Source organism: Zingiber officinale, chromosome 8A, assembly GCF_018446385.1.
Source record: "Zingiber officinale cultivar Zhangliang chromosome 8A, Zo_v1.1, whole genome shotgun sequence".
Lineage (NCBI taxonomy): Eukaryota > Viridiplantae > Streptophyta > Magnoliopsida > Zingiberales > Zingiberaceae > Zingiber > Zingiber officinale.
Genome location: NC_056000.1, coordinates 101560338 through 101578884, shown reverse-complemented (window position 1 = coordinate 101578884; position 18547 = coordinate 101560338). Strand labels below are relative to the sequence as shown.

General features: G+C 37.5%; 1 non-coding gene across 1 annotated transcript; it reads left to right on the top strand.

The window, feature by feature from the left end:
• The first annotated feature begins 3739 nt into the window (after nt 1–3739).
• LOC122013165 lies at nt 3740–3845 on the top strand. Its single transcript, XR_006120498.1, has one exon. It is a non-coding gene; the product is annotated as a small nucleolar RNA R71 (small nucleolar RNA).
• Nucleotides 3846–18547: the final 14702 nt, after the last annotated feature.

Below are 18547 nucleotides of genomic sequence, written 5' to 3'. Positions count from 1 at the left end.
ACTCTATATTCTATCATATACACATGGTAAATTTAAATTCAAGTCTTCCTAACCCTAAACCCTTCCTTGGCCGAAACTTTTGAGTGGGATACTTTTGGTTCCAAGTAACCTTCAAGTATGAAAACGATAATGGATCCTTAACCATTTATTTAGAGGGTTTTGTGCAAGTTAGGTAAACAATTAAATTCCCTAGCCTTTACAAAACCTTTTTGGCCGAAACTCTAGGGTTAGATACATCCCTAATCCAACATCACATATATATAAAAATATGAGAGAAAACCTTCTTACAAAGCATAGAAAAATTATCATGAATCAAAGCTTATATTAAACATTCCTAGGATCAACAAGTCCTTTCTTTGGCCGAGTTTTCACAACTTTGTTTCTAGGTTTTAAAATCCTCATAAAATCCAAAAACACATTAAAATCCCTTGTACCACAGGTGAGGGGAAGCTTACATCCTTTTCGCTTGGGGTTCTAAAGTGTGGGGATGGAGAAAAGGGTCTCTTCTTCTTGTTCTCCTCCTTTGATTTCCTTTGGTAACCCTCCTTTGTATCCTAGGAGGAACTTTGTTTTGGGGGCCGAAAATGGAGGAGAGGGGGCTGAGGTTCTCGGTGATGGAGAGGAGAGAATGAGAGAAATGAGAGAAAAATAAAATCTCCTCTTTACATACTCTCTTTTATGTTAAGGGGGAAGAGGTAGCAAAATCGGTTTTTGCTTTCCTTCTCCCTTAGCCCTTTTTTTTCATTTCCTTTTTATTTTATTTATTTATTTGTTCTCATCATTCATGATGAAACAAGGGGGAATGAATCCCCTTAATTTCTCCTTTTTAAGTCACGGCAAAAGATGAAGAAGAGGGAGAGAAAAAAAGGAAGGCAAGTTGCCTTTCTCTTGCTCTTTTCTTGTTTTCTTTTGGCTAGCTTTTACTCTCATCCTTATCATGAGTTTCCCTCCTTTGCTATCAATATATTATTCCTATCCCAACTGGTTATTACTCATTAATCCTATCATTTACATCATGAGAGGTTCAAGGTTCAATCCTTGACAACTCCCTATTTTTATTTCTTTTTATTTCTTTTTTGTTCAACATTCTACTAATATTTTTTCTAAGGCAAATTCATCATTCTCTTATTTTATCTTAAAAGCTTAGTGGGTGTTACAGGCTCCTCCTCTTTGTCCCCACTGGATCCACCACCTCTTTTGCGAAGTTTCTTCAAAATGTTGGACATCTTAATGAGTTTAGATAGGGGAAGAATTATCTAGGGTTGGAAGAATGAAACTCAAAGAACAAAACTTCAAAGAGCAAAGATCTTAGGTTAGGAGAATGAAAAGTCCAAGTCTTAGAGAGGAAGAGAATCCAGATCTAAGAGATCTTGAGAGATTAGAGAGGAGTTTTTAAGAGATTGGGAGAGAAAGAGATGTTTTGGAGAGTTGGGGGTGTGCGGAACATGGCCAAGATCTGGCCGTGTGAGGTAGTAGGAAGACTTTAATAGCTCCCCTACACGGGCCGTGTAGATCCACACGGCCTCCCCCTCTTCCTTCTCTGGATTCCAGACACGGGCCGTGCAGATCCACACGGCCTCCCCCTCTTCTTTCACTGGTTTCCTTGCACGGCCGTGTCTGGGACACGACCTCTCCATCTTTCTTCTCGGGATTCTTTACACGGCCGTGTTTGAGATACGGCCTAGGCCCTTTTCTCCTCGGGAAATCCTACACGGCCGTGTCTGGATGACACGACCCAAGCACTTCCCTTCTCTGCAACTTTTGCCTGGCCGTATATAGCACACGACCGGGCTCTGTTTTGCACCTAACCTGAAAACAAAATCAAAAGAATGCATCAAACTAAAAGAAATTAAAATACAAATCAAAACTAACTAAAAGAACCCTTGGGTTGCCTCCCAAGAAGCGCTTGTTTAAGGTCTTTAGCTCGACCAAACTTGATCATTCGCTTCTTTTCCTCGCCCTTGGAGGACAGATATACTTTTCGTTTTTGTTGGGAGATCTTCTCCCAACATCTTCCACCACATTGTCTCCTTCGTTTGGTGGCCTTCCATGAGGATGGAAATTCCATTCCTCAAGTTTATAAATGCTTGTCCTGCTACAAGCATATAAAAGAGACGAGACATGGTTAGAGATATTAGATAAATCATATTCCAACCTTTCCTTACCAATTACAAAAGAAAGTTTATGATTTTTGACATCAATTATAGCTCCAGCTGTAGCAAGGAAATGTCTTCCTAATATGATAGGAATCCTAGGGTCCTCTTCCATGTCCAACACGACAAAATCTGTGGGAATAACATTCCCATCCACCTCTACTGGCACATCTTCTATAATACCCAAAGGGTACCTGCAGGAATGATCGGCAAGTTGAAGTGCCATAGTAGTAAGTTTAATGTTTTTGAGACCTAATTTATTACAAATTGAATAGGGAATGAGGCTAACACTTGCCCCCAAATCACAAAAAGCTTTTTCAAAAAATTCTTTTCCTATGTTGCAAGGAATATAAAAGCTCCCTGGGTCCTTTAGTTTTGGGGAAGTGTTCTTCTCAAAAATAGCACTACATTCCTCACTAAGCGCAATGGTCTCAACCTCTCCTCTTCTTCTCTTGTTTGACATGAGATCCTTCAGGAATTTGGCAAATCTAGGCATTTGAAGAATAGCATCAATAAGAGGTACCTCTACACAAATTTCCTTAACTTTTTCTAAAAACTTGCCAAATTCTTCATCTTTCTTGAGCATTGTAAGTCTCTGAGGAAAAGGGACAGCTTTGCTCTGATGGTTCAGTGGAAGAGTCTCTTCAACCTCAATGGTACTCTCCTCATTAGCTTGAATCTGATTTGGTATAAGAGGAGAGAGCTCTTCTTCTTTTTGTATCCCTTTTGGAGCAGTCACTTGGGAGTCTCCCAAGGTCCGTCCGCTCCTAAGCTTAATTCTATTGCAATGCTCCATAGGATTCACATCAGGTTTTCCTGGAAGTTGTCCTGGTGCTCTGGATGATGAGGAAGCTAGTTGGGAAATTTGACTATCCTGGATCTTTTGATGCTTTTCAGAATTATCCATTCTCTGAATGAGCTTTGCTAAATCTTGCTTCATTTCATTCTGACCTGAGATAATTTCTTCAAGCATCTTTTCAATATTTGACTTTGGTAAGCCTTGAGAAGATAGATGTTGAAAATTTTGTTGCCCAGCTTGAAAATTTGGTCTTGCCCCCATAGATGGTCCTTGATCTTGATTATTTCTGTAAGAAAAATTGGGATGGCTCTTCCATCCAGGGTTATAAGTATTTGAGTATGGGTTGTTCTGCCTTTGATTGTAACTCATGATTGCATCATATTGTTCCAGTTGATTGATTTGTGCAGTGATAGCTCCCAATGGACATGAGTCATTTGAATGTTCTGAACTCCCACATACTTCACAAGATGTACTAATAGAATTGACCATATTAGCACTAGTCCCCATATTCTCAAATTTCTTTGTAAGAGCGTCCAATTTTGCAGACAAAAGAGTGACCGCATCTACATCAAACTTCCCTGATGCTTTAATTGTTGGGTTTACAGAAGAATAGCCACCACTTCTTTCATTTGCCCATTGATGATGATTTTGTGCTACACTGTCAATAATTTCTTCAGCTTCATCTAAACTTTTGTTCATAAGTGCCCCTACCGCAGTGGAATCAAGGGACACTTTGGTATGATAGTTGATACCATTATAAAAAGTGTGCAACACTAACCATCTTTCCAACCCATGATGTGGGCATTGTCTGAGCATACTATTATATCTATCCCATGCTTCAAAAAGAGATTCTGAGTCAGTCTGCTTGAAGCTTGCAATTAAATTCCTCATATGAGTTATTTTGCTTGGTGGATAGAATTTATCAAGAAACTGTTGCTCACACTGCTCCCAAGTGGTGATGCTATTAGGGGCCAAAGAATTCAGCCATTGCTTTGCCCTATCTCTTAGAGAAAACCCAAATAATAATAATCTAACTGCATCTGAAGGAACTCCATTCATTTTCATGGTACCACATATTTCATAAAAGACCTCTAAGTGTTGATTGGGGTCTTCATGAGGTCCTCCACCAAATTGGTTCTGCTGCACCATAGATATAATTGCGGGTTTGATCTCAAAGTTATTAGCTTCCACTGAAGGTCTTGAAATACTAGATCGAAAACCTCTTGCATAAGGTGCTGCATAATCCTTGAGTGGTCTATTCGCCATGTTCAAATGTTCCTGTTCTTCAATTTGCCTTTGCATAATTTTTCTTTTATGGAAAGTTCTGTCAATCTCAGGGTCAAAAGGAAAGAATTCCCCTGCAAAGTTAGATCATCGCATACACAAGAACAAGATAGCAAATGACAATTCAACAGAAAAAGAAAAATAAAAGAATAAAAAAATGAAGAATTGAATTTGTACAAAAAGAATTAACAAGAAGTAAAAGTTATACAAGAAAGTAAAAACAGAAATCTAATGATTAGTTACAACTATGCAATATGAAAGGAAAACAAATGTTATGTTTAGTCTAACTCAATTGATAATACCTAATGTTATAGCGCAGTCCCCGGCAACGGCGCCAAAAACTTGTTACGCTCCGCAAGTGTACGGACATGTCGCAAGTAATATAAAAGATTATCGTATCCACAGGGACTGGAATAAGCACTAGAAATGTCTCAATGCGAATTAGCTAAACAACTATCCAATCGTTTCAAATGCAAAGTGAAGGTAAACAAATCTAATATTAAAGATCAACAAACAAGAGTTTAGTGTTTTGGGTTATGATAAAGGGAGATTCTAGGAGTTTCGGTTTCTTTGTAAGGTTTCTTGAATGTAAATGGTTCACTAATTCTCATCCCTCAATTGCCAAACACTTGTAGAAAGTTGCCGGTTCTCTCTTGCAATAGATAACCGGCTAAGGACTGAGAAATGTATCTAAATATGATCAATTAGACGTGAACCTACGTTGTCCTTACACAGAAGCGCACCTATTACTATGCCTTCCTCGGATATCAACATAGAAGCCCACAACTTATTAATCTATCAAGATACAAGAAACTAATCACAAAATCCATCCTACTCTCTTGAATATTCCTATTTCCTCTTCAAGATTATCTCTCAAACGTCCTTACACGGGCTTGCACCTGTCACGTGGATCCCTCGGATGATCGAGTGAGAGTTTATCTTTACAAAGTCCACAAGAAATCCAAACAATCAATCAAGAATGAGAATTAAGCACAAATCACCATTAATCATTCAAGATCTAATTGATACAAGCAAGACAATGTCATTGAAACAAGAAAATGGCAAATCCATATGAGATTACATCAATCCATCATACAAATACTCCCTTAATCCTAGAATACAAGATCTACTCCATGAATCGAGGAAGAATACCCGAAGAAATAAAGATTACAAGCATTTCTTAAATCCCCAATCCAAGAAACCAAGAAAAGGGGAAGGAGAAAACTTATCTATGAAGAAGCCTCGTCTTCGGATCCAATCCTCGCTCCGGAGTCGAAATCATCAAGAACTCCCTTAGAATCGCCCAGAAATCCTCCCAAGAATGGGAGGAAACCACCAAATCTTGCCTTCTCCCAAAGGAGGAGAGATTCCCTTTCAATTCATGAAGGAAGGTTTAAATAGAGGAGGAAATCGGGCGCCACACGGCCCCACGACACGGCCGTGTGAGATTCACACGGCCATGTCCAGTTCCTTCTCTGCCAAAGCTGCACGGCCGTGTGGTTCACACGGCCAAGACCCTTCTGCTCTCTGGAAATGCTACACGGCCGTGTGGTGCACACGGCCATGTCCTGCTTGGTCTCTGGAAACTTCACACGGCCGTGTGATGCACACGGCCACCACCTGCTTGGCCTCTGGAAACCTCACACGGCCGTGTAGATCCACACGGCCATGTAAGGCATCTGCTCTGATTTCTTCAAATCAAGACACGGCCGTGTGAGATTCACACGGTCATGTCCTCTTCCCTTCCTGTTAAGACTACACGGCCATGTGTGGTACACGGCCTGATGCTCTCTCCCTTCAATTACTTCCAAGCTTGCCCGAGGACGCATAATCTTCACCAATTTCGACTCCTGTGTACAGAAAATGCACAAAAAGCAGATCTCCGAACCAAAAGAGTAAATATGCTAAAAGGAAAGCTGGAAGTATAAAAATGCATAGATCAAGCATGCTCAAAGTATGTAAATGTGCGTAAAAACATGCATAAAAGAGTATATAATCTACGCACATCACACCCCCAGACTTAAACCTTTGCTTGTCCTCAAGCAAAATGCTGCAGTCTAAATTCATATGTTCTACAACACATTTATAAAACCTAGTGCACTTTCCTAATTCTATCAAAAAGTTTCATTAACAAGCATGATCATGGAAACAAGTAAAGTATGGTTCAAGCATAAGAATCTTGTGCACAGTGTAAAAGTAACTCAACACCCTTCAAGTTTCAATCCATGTCCTAGTCAAGTCGTCATCAAATTTGAATTCCTAATGTTTCCAGTGAAAGACAAGTAACCAGTGATAGGCACTTACTCACCATTCACTTGGTTCATATTTCTCAACTAACCCAAGGTCTCAAAGGTGTGCTCAATCTCAAGGGAAGCTAAGCAGTCATTTCCCCAGTAACCTAACTCGGTCTCAAAGGGTGACTTTTAGATCCCTCATTGATCATTTTTTTCATTTTTTTTTTAATAAGTGTTTGCATTGTGCAAAACTTATTCACAAATGTACTTTTAGCACACATGTTGGGATATTTTGATTTTTCCAAATGAGCTTTAATGATTTGAGCCTCATCCAGTAACCAAAATGAAAGTTGAGAAATCACCATGGAAACCAAGTACTAAGCAAACAAGATGAATCATGACTATTTCAATGACATCAACTATTCAAGCATCAAGCACAAGTGTAGTGAAGATAAAATCCTTAAGGTTGAACCAAAACTAAAACTCATCACCATAAGATTCTTAGCTTATTAATGCTTCCCAAGATAGAAAAAAGAACTACACAAAGTTTACTACTAGCATCATTCGAACATCATGAATCAAGACAATAATCGTGCTAACATTTCACTTGAATCCAAGAAAGCATATAAGTGAAGATTTGATGTTCTCAAAAAAATTTTTTTGCCATGATTATTTCAAAAACAAGCAAAATAAAGCAACAAGCAATGAAAATAAGAACCAACATGAAAAACTAACAAAAACTAAAAACTGAAAACCAAATTAAACAGTACATGACATCCATCAATGTTAATCTCATCATCATGCATCAATGATGCAACAAAAACTAAAAACTGAACTAAAAACTGAGCTAAAAACTAAAAATTAACATGCATCAATGTTAATCATGTCATTACCATGAATTATTTCCAACCCATCAACGTCAAGATTTAAATTATAAGCTATTCGGGTAATCAAACCACCAAAAACAATTGATCCCAATGATGCCCTAGCAGATCTTAATAAGGTTTGAACAAAATGAAAACCAGAATCAAATTCAACCTTATAAAGCATAGCCCATAAAGCATAAAGCTCTATCTTTTTAACTACCCCATCACTCTCTCCCCTACCAAAAATAGTTTTACTCATGACTCTATGTAGATACCTAAAGATGGGGTTTTGCATATTGGAGGCCTTAGCTCTTGAAGGCTCATAAGGTTGATCTAACCCAGTTATTGCATTCCAAAAATGATTCCAATTAAACCTTGGATCAAACCTACGAGGGCTCCCGGTGGTTAATCCAAAACAAGAATTAAAGTCACTAAATGTCCATAGAAATTCTTGATTCATTAGTCTAAATGAGATTTTTCCAAAATAATCATCTTCATTAGTAAAATGGACATCCAATGAACTTAAAAATTCCAAAACAAGACGAGGATATGTAGGCAAATGTGTGTACATAATATCACTCCAATCCAAAAACCCAATCATCAAATCTACATCTTCCCTAATTCCAAGCATATCAAGAACAGTTGGGTCCATATATCTAGTACACACTATCTTTCTATTGACAAGAATTGCAAATCTAGTTACTTGATCATATTTCTAAACACAATATTGAATTCATTGTCATTACCTTCGTTGTGTGAAGTCCTTTTGCCTTTTCCCTTCACTGGTTGTTTTCCTTTGTCCCTTGATGGCTCTGTAACACCCGCCCTCCCTGCTAACCCTAAGGGACGGGGCTACGATACTCTATGTACAAATAACAGTTAAAGTGAGAGAAAGGAAAACAAGAGATCTTAGCCAAATAAAATGTATTAAAGATGAATGTAATAGGGTATTAGCAAATGATGGAGAAATAAAAGAGCGGTGGAAGAGGTATTTTCATCAACTTTTTAATGAAGGTTTAGGTGATCAACTTAACTTAGGTAATTTAATTAGGTCAAATGAGCATAGAAATTTTAATTTTTATCATAGAATTCAAACTTCAGAAGTAAAACAAACTTTAAATGAGATACACAATGGAAAAGCCGTTGGACCAGATGATATTCCGATAGAGGTATGGAAGTGCTTAGGGAAACAAGGCATTGAATGACTTACAAAATTATTTAACATGATATTGAAAACGAAAAGAATTCCTGATCAATGGAGGATAAGTACTCTAGTTCCCTTATATAAGAATAAGAGAGACATACAAAATTGTGCAAACTATAGGGGTATTAAACTAATGAGTCATACTATGAAACTTTGGGAAAAAGTAATAGAAAAAAGATTAAGGTAGGAGACCACAGTGACAGAAAATCAATTTGGGTTCATGTCTGGAAGGTCGATAATAGAAGCTATACATCTCCTTAGACAATTAATTGAAAAATATCGGGAGCAAAAACAAGATCTACACATGGTATTCATTGACTTAGAAAAAACTTATGATAGAGTCCCAAGAGAAGTTATATGGAGAATTTTAGAAAAGAGAGGTGTGAGCGTAACATATATTGAACTAATTAAGGATATGTATGAGGATGTAACGACCAGAGTAAAGACTTCAGGCGGAGTAACTGAAGCATTTCTAATAAAGATAGGGTTACATCAAGGATCAGCCCTAAGTCCCTATCTTTTTACACTAATTATGGATGAACTCACTACGCACATTCAAGACACAGTACCGTGGTGCATGTTGTTTGCAGATGATATTATTTTGGTAGATGAGACACGTGAAGGAGTAAATGCTAAGCTAGAATCTTGGAGGGAAACACTAGAAGGGAAAGGTTTTAGGCTTAGTAGATTAAAGACAGAATATATGGAATTTAGGTTTAGCAATATTAGAAGTAATGAAACAATTGTTAAGATAGGAGAGGACGAGTTACCCGGAGCTGAGAGATTTAAATATTTAGGATCATTTTTACAAAATGATGGAGGGATTGAGAGAGATGTCTTACATAGAATACAAGCAGAATGGGTGAAATGGAGGGGAGCGTCGGGTGTTTTATGTGACCGTAAAGTACCTCTTAAACTTAAAGGTAAGTTTTATAAAACCGCAGTTAGACCTGCTATGTTATATGGAGCTGAATGTTGGGGTATGACTCGAGCACATGAGCATAAGATGAGAGTTGCAGAGATGAGGATGTTAAGGTGGATGTGTGGGCATACGAAGATGGATAAAATAAGGAATGAGAGCATTAAAGAGAAAGTCAGAGTTGCATCTATTGAGGACAAACTCCGAGAGACACGTTTAAGATGACACAAACATGTACTTAGACGACCAATAAATGCTCCAGTTAGGCGATGTGAAACTATGATAAACATGTATATCAAACGAGGAAGAGGACGACCAAAAAAGACTTGGTTAGCAACAATAAAACAAGATAAAATTTATTTAAATATAGATGATGATATAATAGGAGATAGGGCTCAATGGCGTAAAAGGATTCATACAGCCGACCCCACCTAGTGGGAAAAGGCTTGGTTGTTGTTGTTGTATATTGGTCAAATGCCTTCATTTATGCTAAGTGTAGTTGTCCATGTTAGAGTGTATACTAAAAGCCTAGCTTTTGGTATAAATATTTATCTAGAAATAAGAATCACATTGGTCAAATGTCTACATTTATGATAAATGTAGTTGCTCAATTCATTTATATTGTAGATAACATGGTGTGTGGTGTCACACACAGAAGATCATGTTATTGGTTCCATATAAATTATAAACAGTAGCTCACGACCAAGATGGAAAGGAACAAACCATTGGAAGGTCGTAGTATAATTAGGTATTAGTTTATCTTAACTATATAATTACACTAGTACACTTAGAGTGTATTGAGTAGGACCATTTGAGGTCGTTCCTTTTATACTGACTTTATGAAGGAACAAAGACCTCAGTTATTATGGAAGTGTGTGCTCTTAATCCTAATATAATAACAAGCACATATATTTGATATTTATTTCTTTAATTTAACAATGGGTGAGATTTAGTTCGATGAATCAATAAGCCCGATAAGTTGGGAAATGATATCACTTATAGTGTGTGTTGTTGATTATAGAAGGAAACTGTGTCCTAGTAATCTAGGTTGAGAATGTCCCCAAGAGGATCTCATAAGGATTGTCATGTTAAACCCTGCAGGTGGACTTAGTCCGACATGATGATGAAGTTGAGTGGTACTACTCTTGGAGCTAGATATTAATTAAGTGAATTGTCAGTAACTTACTTAATTAGTGGACATTTGTTATCTTAAACACAGGGAGACTAACACACTCATAATAAGAAGGAGCCCAAAATGTAATTTGGGATTGGTGCGGTAGTTCAATAATAGTTCTCTAGTGGAATGAATTATTATTGATAAAATTAAGTTGTGTGTTCGGGGCGAACACGGGATGCTTAATTTCATCGGGAGACCAAAATCAATTCCTCCTCTCGGTCTCTATCGTAGCCTCTTAATTATAGAGTACTATACCCACCTATACCCACCTTCTTACCCATCCTATAGGGGCCGGCCAAGCTAGCTTGGAGACCAAGCTAGGGCCGGCCATGGGTATGTTCATGGGTGAATTCATGTGGCCGTCCCTATTAAAATAAAAAGGAATTTTAATTTTAAAATTTTCTTATGTGGATAATATAATTTAAAAGAGAGTTTAAAAATTTAAATCCTTCCTTTTATAAGATTCTACAAAAGATTAAGAGAAGAGTTAAAATCTCTTTCCTTATTTGTAGATTAAAAGGTTGATTTTAATTTTGGTAAAAACTTTCCTTTTAATTATATTCATGATTTAAAAGAAAGTTTAAAAATTAAAAATTCTCTTTTATTAGTTTCTACAAAAGATTAAGAAAAGATTTAATATCTTTCCTTATTTGTAGATTGAAAGGAGATTTTAATTTTTAGAGATAACTTTCCTTTTTGGAAATTATCCACATGTTTAAAAGAAAGATTTTAATTTATAAAATTTCTTTTTATTAACCAATCATGAAGGGATTAAAATTATTGGAGAAATTTTTATAAATTTCTAGAAACAAATTAGGAAGTTTTAAATTTTGTTTTAATTAAAACTCTCCTTGTTTTGGGGAGAAGAGTGGCCGACCATTATAATTTGAAAAGAGAAAATTATTTTAATTAAATAAATTTTCCTTTTCAATGGCAAAAGAATTAAGGAAGTTTTTATTAAATTTTCCTTATTTGCCAAGACCAAGGATTATAAAAGAGAGGGTAGAGGAGGCTTCAATGCGAACGACTCTATTCTATTTTTCCTCTCTTTTCTCCTTGGGTGTGGCCGGCCCTTTCTTTCCTCTCCTCTCCTTTGTGTGGCCGAAACCTTCTCATGGTGGAGATAGCTTTGGTGGCCGGATCTAAGAAGGAGAAGAAGGAGAGAAAAGAAGCCTCTTTTCTAGCATCCCTTGGAGCATGGTAGTGGTGGCCGAACATCTTCATCCTAGGAGAAGTTTTGATGGCCGAAACTTGTAAGGAAGAAGAAGGTGCTTGGTGGTTCTCATCTCGGAAGATCGTTGCCCACACAACGTCCGAGGTTAGAAGAGGAATACGGTAGAAGATCAAGAGGTTTTTCTACAAGGTATAACTAGTAATTTTTCTTTCCGCATCATACTAGTTATTTATGGAAATAATACCAAATACAAGAGGCTTACGATTCTAGAATTTCGAATATGTTTTTCGATGTTGTGTTCTTTTGTTTTTTCTTTTCCTTGTGATTTGATTGTTCTTTTCGGTTAACCTAAAGTTATTTTAGGAAATTAAATATTAGCTTTCTGTAAAAGGTTTTGTCTAGTCGGTGGTGGTTGCTCCCATATCCAAGAAGGCCATGTGCCTCGCCACGTCAGTACTGGGAACCAATTATGGAAATTAATATTTAATGGAATTAATAACTTAAGGTGATTTGGGTCGAACGTGTTAAGTTCCACAGGAGACCCAAGTCAAAACCTAAAAGAACGAATAGATTAAGTTTTGGATCAAACGTGTTAAGTTCCGCAGGCGATCCAAAATTTAATTTAAAAGAACACATGGTAGCTAGGAAAAGGTTCAGACCTTTGTACAAAATTTTTGTACAGTAGAACCTCTAGGTTTTCCGAGTAGCAACCAACAGTCCATTTAATTTATATTGTAGATAACATGGTGTGAGGAGACACACAGAAGATTATGTTATCAGATCCTTAATTGTCACTCCCCAGAAGAGTCCCTGCCAGACAAAAATCTGGCAGTATCTCCCCTGTACGGGTGACAATCTGAAACATTTCTACATACAAAATATACATCAGCCACATACGACTGGAATATATACACAACCATGCAGTTTATATCATCAACCCACTCGGCTGGAACAAAATAAACACAACCACGTAGTTTAATAAGCCTACACGGCTGAAAGTAAACACGCACAGCGGAAAACACAAAATAATACGAACATAAGACCAACAACGACACTAAAAAAAATACCTACAACCACCAGACTAAACTCCAAACACAACCACAAGATCACGAAAAGCAAAACACCATGAATCAAACACCAAACACAGACCAATTCATATAATACTAAAACCGCTATATACTAAAAATACAAGTAAAGCAGAAATAAAACCGATATAGCGCAGGACCCAGGACTGGCAGCTGGCATCTCTCCAAGCATCCATGAATCATCTACTGCTACCTGGCGAAAGAAAACCATTTTGTGGGGTGGTGAGTATTGGAACTCAGCGGGTAAAGAAAAGATAGTGCATGAACATAACATATAAATAGAGAATAAGCCAACAGTATACAGTCTCATAAAGGGGATAGCAAATACTATAATAAAATTATAGATGTATGCTCATACCTGAAACCATATCCTAGGTTAGGTAATATAAGGTCAGGAGTAGAACTAATCTGCTAAAGTACTGCTCATAACTACAGAGGAAATGCGTAAGGTATATAAACATTTCCAATAAATAACCCAAGGTCTAACCACCTACAACGAGAGCATATCTCAACATACGGAAGCATATTAGTATAAGTGAACAATAGCAAGAAGCAACGATAGCATAAATATACCACAGCAACATAAGAAAGCAATAACAACATATGTAAACAACAGCAGCCAAAGCAGGCATAATAACAGCGTATGCACGGATGGTCACCCCACCGACCTCTCCGCACCATGACCCCTGTATGGTCGAGAGGCCGGATCAATGACAACTGTACCACCCAAAGGCCGCCACTACTCTCAAGTGACCAGATGGACAGGTGCTGAGTAGCTAACTAGCTACACATCGAAGGGGGCCCCTGCTGCTCGCAACTCCAGCTACCACTACCCACGCGTGGCCGAGTGCGGCACGACAGGACAAGCGACATCAACTCCAGCTACCACTCTCTCAAGTGGCCGAGGATGCGGCCCTAGTCAACGACTCTCTCAACCGCAAGGGAGAATTGGTCGTTGATATGCATGCCATGATATGATGCACCAAATGCAACAGTCATCATACAAATATAAGCAAAAAATTAGGTATGCTACATGAAGCCAGCATGTTCAATATAATACATAAATAAACAACAATCAAAGCATACAAACATGGTATCTAGTATCTGCTATTGATCATGGACAACAACAAGAGACTGTATAGATATAGAAACAAATTTCTCAAAGATCGCGTGGAAGTATCAAGCGCAGGAAAATAAGAGTGGAGTCAAGGTAAAAATAATTTCCTATCCAAAATAGTTCATGCACCAAGGTCAAAGTACTAAAAGAAATAAAGCAAGAAGTACCCGCCTTAATATGTAGATCGTGTCGACACAACTCCCACGTCGAGACGCTCGTATCGAGTCGACGTCCTACAAATCACATGATATACATATAGCTAAGTTTTATCATAGACCAAATAGCTAGACCTAATCCTAATCTGATTAGGAAATTGTACTTTAATTTCATTTAATAATCCACACTTCCTTCACATCTTCTCTTCTTATGAATTAATCCAATTCATTTAGTTAACCCTTCTTATTAACCTGCTTCAAATCCAACAAAACATGAACTAACAATCTAACTTACACAATCATGTTTAATTCCATCCACAACTAAACATTATGAATTAAACATGCATAACTCATCCACATAATCAATTGCTAACCACCACCTCTGATAATTCAACCAACACAACTAATTACTCATTAACTAGGCTAGAACATATTAAGATCCCAAACTGATACCAAGCTATATCAACCTAACACCATCAATCCAAATCAACCAATCCATTACATAAAGTAATCCAATCTCCTAACCAAAATTTCAGAATTCAATTAAGCTCATACTTAATCCCTTACCTCATCCTCACAACTGCTCTCTGTTAGATCCTCATCAGGTATGGTTACTGCTGCAAGGAGTAGCGACTAGGACCAAGAAGCACCACTATCAGATGGGGATGCAACCACCGGGTACCCCTAATGAGCAAGGGAAAAGAATGATCATTCACACAACAATCTCAACAACCAAACAGAACTTGAAGTCAATCCTTGCTAACACAAAACATTGTAATCACTCACCACAAACCTAGACCCGTGGCTTCCTTTCCGACTAATTTAATGTCAGGCCATGACAGAGGAGATCGACAACTGCGCTAGGACACAGCAGTGGAGATCGGGAACAGAGAGCTTGATCGGCGATGCCCAATGAATATGCGCTGCAGGATCGAGAGAAAGAGGGATCGGGAGAGGGCTGGATTCCTCCCCGTTGTGGCCACGTTTGGAGCTATTAGCCGTGGAGATCGACAGCATCTGGGAGCAGCGACCAAGCATCGGCGCATGGTGGTCTGCGAACATGCCGAATAAAGGAGAGGGCAAAGGAGATCGGGCGGAGAGGATGGCTAGGCACGGGGCAACAAATTGGAGAGAAGGACCACCGCAGCAAACGTTCGGCGATCTGTGGAGATGAAAAGTTCGGCCAACGGTGAGCAAATCAGTGCCGGCGAACTCGGGATTGTGGCATCGGGGAGGTAAGCGGTGGGCTTGCGGCGTCGAAGAGGTGAGAGGCATCGGGGGAAAAGGTAAGGTTCGGGCGAAGAAATAAAAGAGGAGAAGGATTACGGTAAATATATAAAATATAAACTTAGGGTTAGCATAATCAAACTCTAAGTTTCTCCTTAATCTACTCCCACTTTTGGGTATTCCAACAAGACTTTCTCGCAGCCCACTTAACGGATCCCCTCTAAATATGTCATACGAGCTCCGATTAAATCCCAAAAAATTTCTAAAAATTTCTAAAAAATCTAATAAAATTATTTATCAAATAATCTTATTATTTAATTATTATTTGGGCACCATATTTTACAGTGTAGTTACCCATTTAATTTATATTGTAGATAACATGGTATGAGGAGACACACAGATGATTATGTTATCAGATCCTTATAAATTATAAACAGTTGCTCACAACTAAGATGGAATGGGACAAACCATTGGAGTGGTTGTAGTATAATTAGGTATTAGTTTATCTTGACTAATAAATTACACTAGTACACTATGAGTGTATTAAGCAGGACCAATTGAGGTAGTATCTTTTTATACTGACAATATAAAAGAACAATACCTCTGTTATTATGGAAGTGTGTACTCTTAATCATGATATAATAACAAGCACATACTTAGTAATTATTTCTTTGATTTATCAAAGGGTGCGATTTAGCTCGTTAAATCAATAGGCACGATAAGTTGGGAAATGATATTATTTATATGGTGTGTTGTTGATTATAGAATGAAACTGTGTCCTAGTAATCTAGGTTGATGATGTCCCCTTGAGGAGCTCATAAGGATTGTCATATAAACCCTGCAGGTGGACTTAGTTTGACATGATGATAAGGTTGGTGATACTACTCTTGGAGCTAGATATTAATTAAGTAAGTTGTCAGTAACTCATTTAATTAGTGGACATTCAATATCTTAAACACAGGGAGACTAACACACTCATGATAAGAAAGAGCCCATATAGTAATATGGGATTGGTGCGGTAGTGCAATAATAACTCTTTAGTGGAATGAGATATTATTGATAAACTTGAGTTGGGTGTTCGGGGCGAACACGGGAAGTTCAAGCTCATCGGGAGACCAAAACCAATTCCACCTCTCGGTCCCTATTATAGCCTCTTATTTATAAAGTCTTATATCCACCCAAACCTAACTTCTTACCCACCTTAAGGTGGCCGGCCAAGCCAAGCTTGGAGCCCAAGCTAGGGCCGGCCAAACCAAGGTTAGATGGGTTCAAGTTGTGGCCGGCCCTAGCTTAGAGCCCAAGCAAGGGTGGCCGACCACATTGAATTCAAAAGGAAGTTTTATTTTGTAAAATCTTTCCTTTTATAGAGATCCATTAAAAGGATTTAAAAGGATGATTTTAATATAAAACTTTTATTTTTTATATCGGTCATAAAAGGAAATAAAAGGAAGATTTTATTTTGTTGAAAACTTTCCTTTTATGTTGGTTTTAAAAGAGAGTTTTAAATTTTTTAAATCTTTCCTTTTATAGCTTTCTACAAAGGAATAAAAGAGAGATTTGAAATCTTTCCTTATTTGTAGTTATCTATAATGTGAAAGAATGATTTTATTTTTTTGATAAAACTTTCCTTTCTTGAAACCATGTTTTATTTTAAATTTTATCTTTTATAGATATCCATAAAAGGATTTAAAAGAGAGATTTTAATTTATAAAATATTCCTTTTAGAACTATCCACAAAAGGGATTTTTAAAAGAGAGATTTTAATTTTTGTTTAAAATCTTTCCTTGCTTGGAAAACAAGCATGTGGCCGACCATGACAAGAAGAAAATGAAGTTTTAATTTTTTGTTTTAAAACTTTCTTTTTTAGTCATTGGAAAGAAATATAAGGAATTTTTAATTATGTTTAAAACTTTCCTTATTTGCCAAGATCAAGGGATATAAAAGAGAGGGTAGAGGTGCCTCACCTCACAACAATACATCCTCTATTCCTCTCCTCTCTTCCTTGGTGGTGGCTGGGCCTTACTCTTTCTCTCTTCTCCATTGTTTCCCCTCTTGGTGGTCGGCGGCATATTGGTGTGGAGATCCATTGATGGCCGGTTGCTTGAAGGAGAAGAAGAAGAGAAGGAGGTTCTCTTGTCTAGCATCCCTTGGAGGAAAGTTGGTGGCCGAACTTCATCATCTCTTGGAGAAAGTTGGTGGCCGAAACTTGGAAGGAAGAAGAAGGCTTGGGTGGATTCTCGTCTTGGTGGATCGTCACCCACATGACGTCCGAGATAAGAAGAGGAATACAATAGAAGATCAAGAGGTCTATAAGATACAAGAGGTATAACTAGTTATAAGTTTTCACATCATAACTAGTGCATCCTTTTGTATAGATCTTGTAAAACCAAACACAAGAGGTTATCTATTTTAATTATCATTTTTGTTTTCGATATTTGTTTCGATTTCATGTTTCGATAATGTGTTTCTATTGAGTTCTCTATTATTAAACCTAGTTTACTGTGAGAAGTTTAAATATCTGATTTCTTTGAAAGGCTTTGTCTAGGCAGTGGTGGATGATCCCATACCCAAGAAGGCCTAGTGCCTCGCCACGTTTGACCTGGAAGCCGATCCTTGAAATAGATATTTGATCAACTTCTGTAATATGGTTTAACTTAGGAAGATCACATTGGTTGAACTTGAAGTAAGAATGTTAAGTTTCGTTCCCAATTCAAGTTTAACTTCTAAAGGGAAAATTTGGATTAATAATGTTAAGCATCATTTGTTATTCAAATTTAACTTTAGTAGAACACATGGGTAGCTAGGATAGTTTTATGCTTGTATAAATTTTTGTACAGGGGAACTAGGACAGTATTCCGAGAAGAAACTAACAATTGGTATCTGAGCTAGGTTTTAACCTCTGCGTGTTTGGTTTTAGTTTAATTATGCACATGTCATACATATTTTAGGCAGGTAATAGTAGGATGTGCAAATAGATTAATTCTGTGGTTGCAGACTCCAACTATTATGGCCTATTTTGATTGTGTGTGATTGGACCCTCGGGCATGTCGAGGATATTTTATGTGTGTGCATGATTGTACTTATTAAATACAGCAGGAGCTGTATTAGTTTTAAGATTTTACATTTTTGTTCGATCTAGACTTTATGTACATT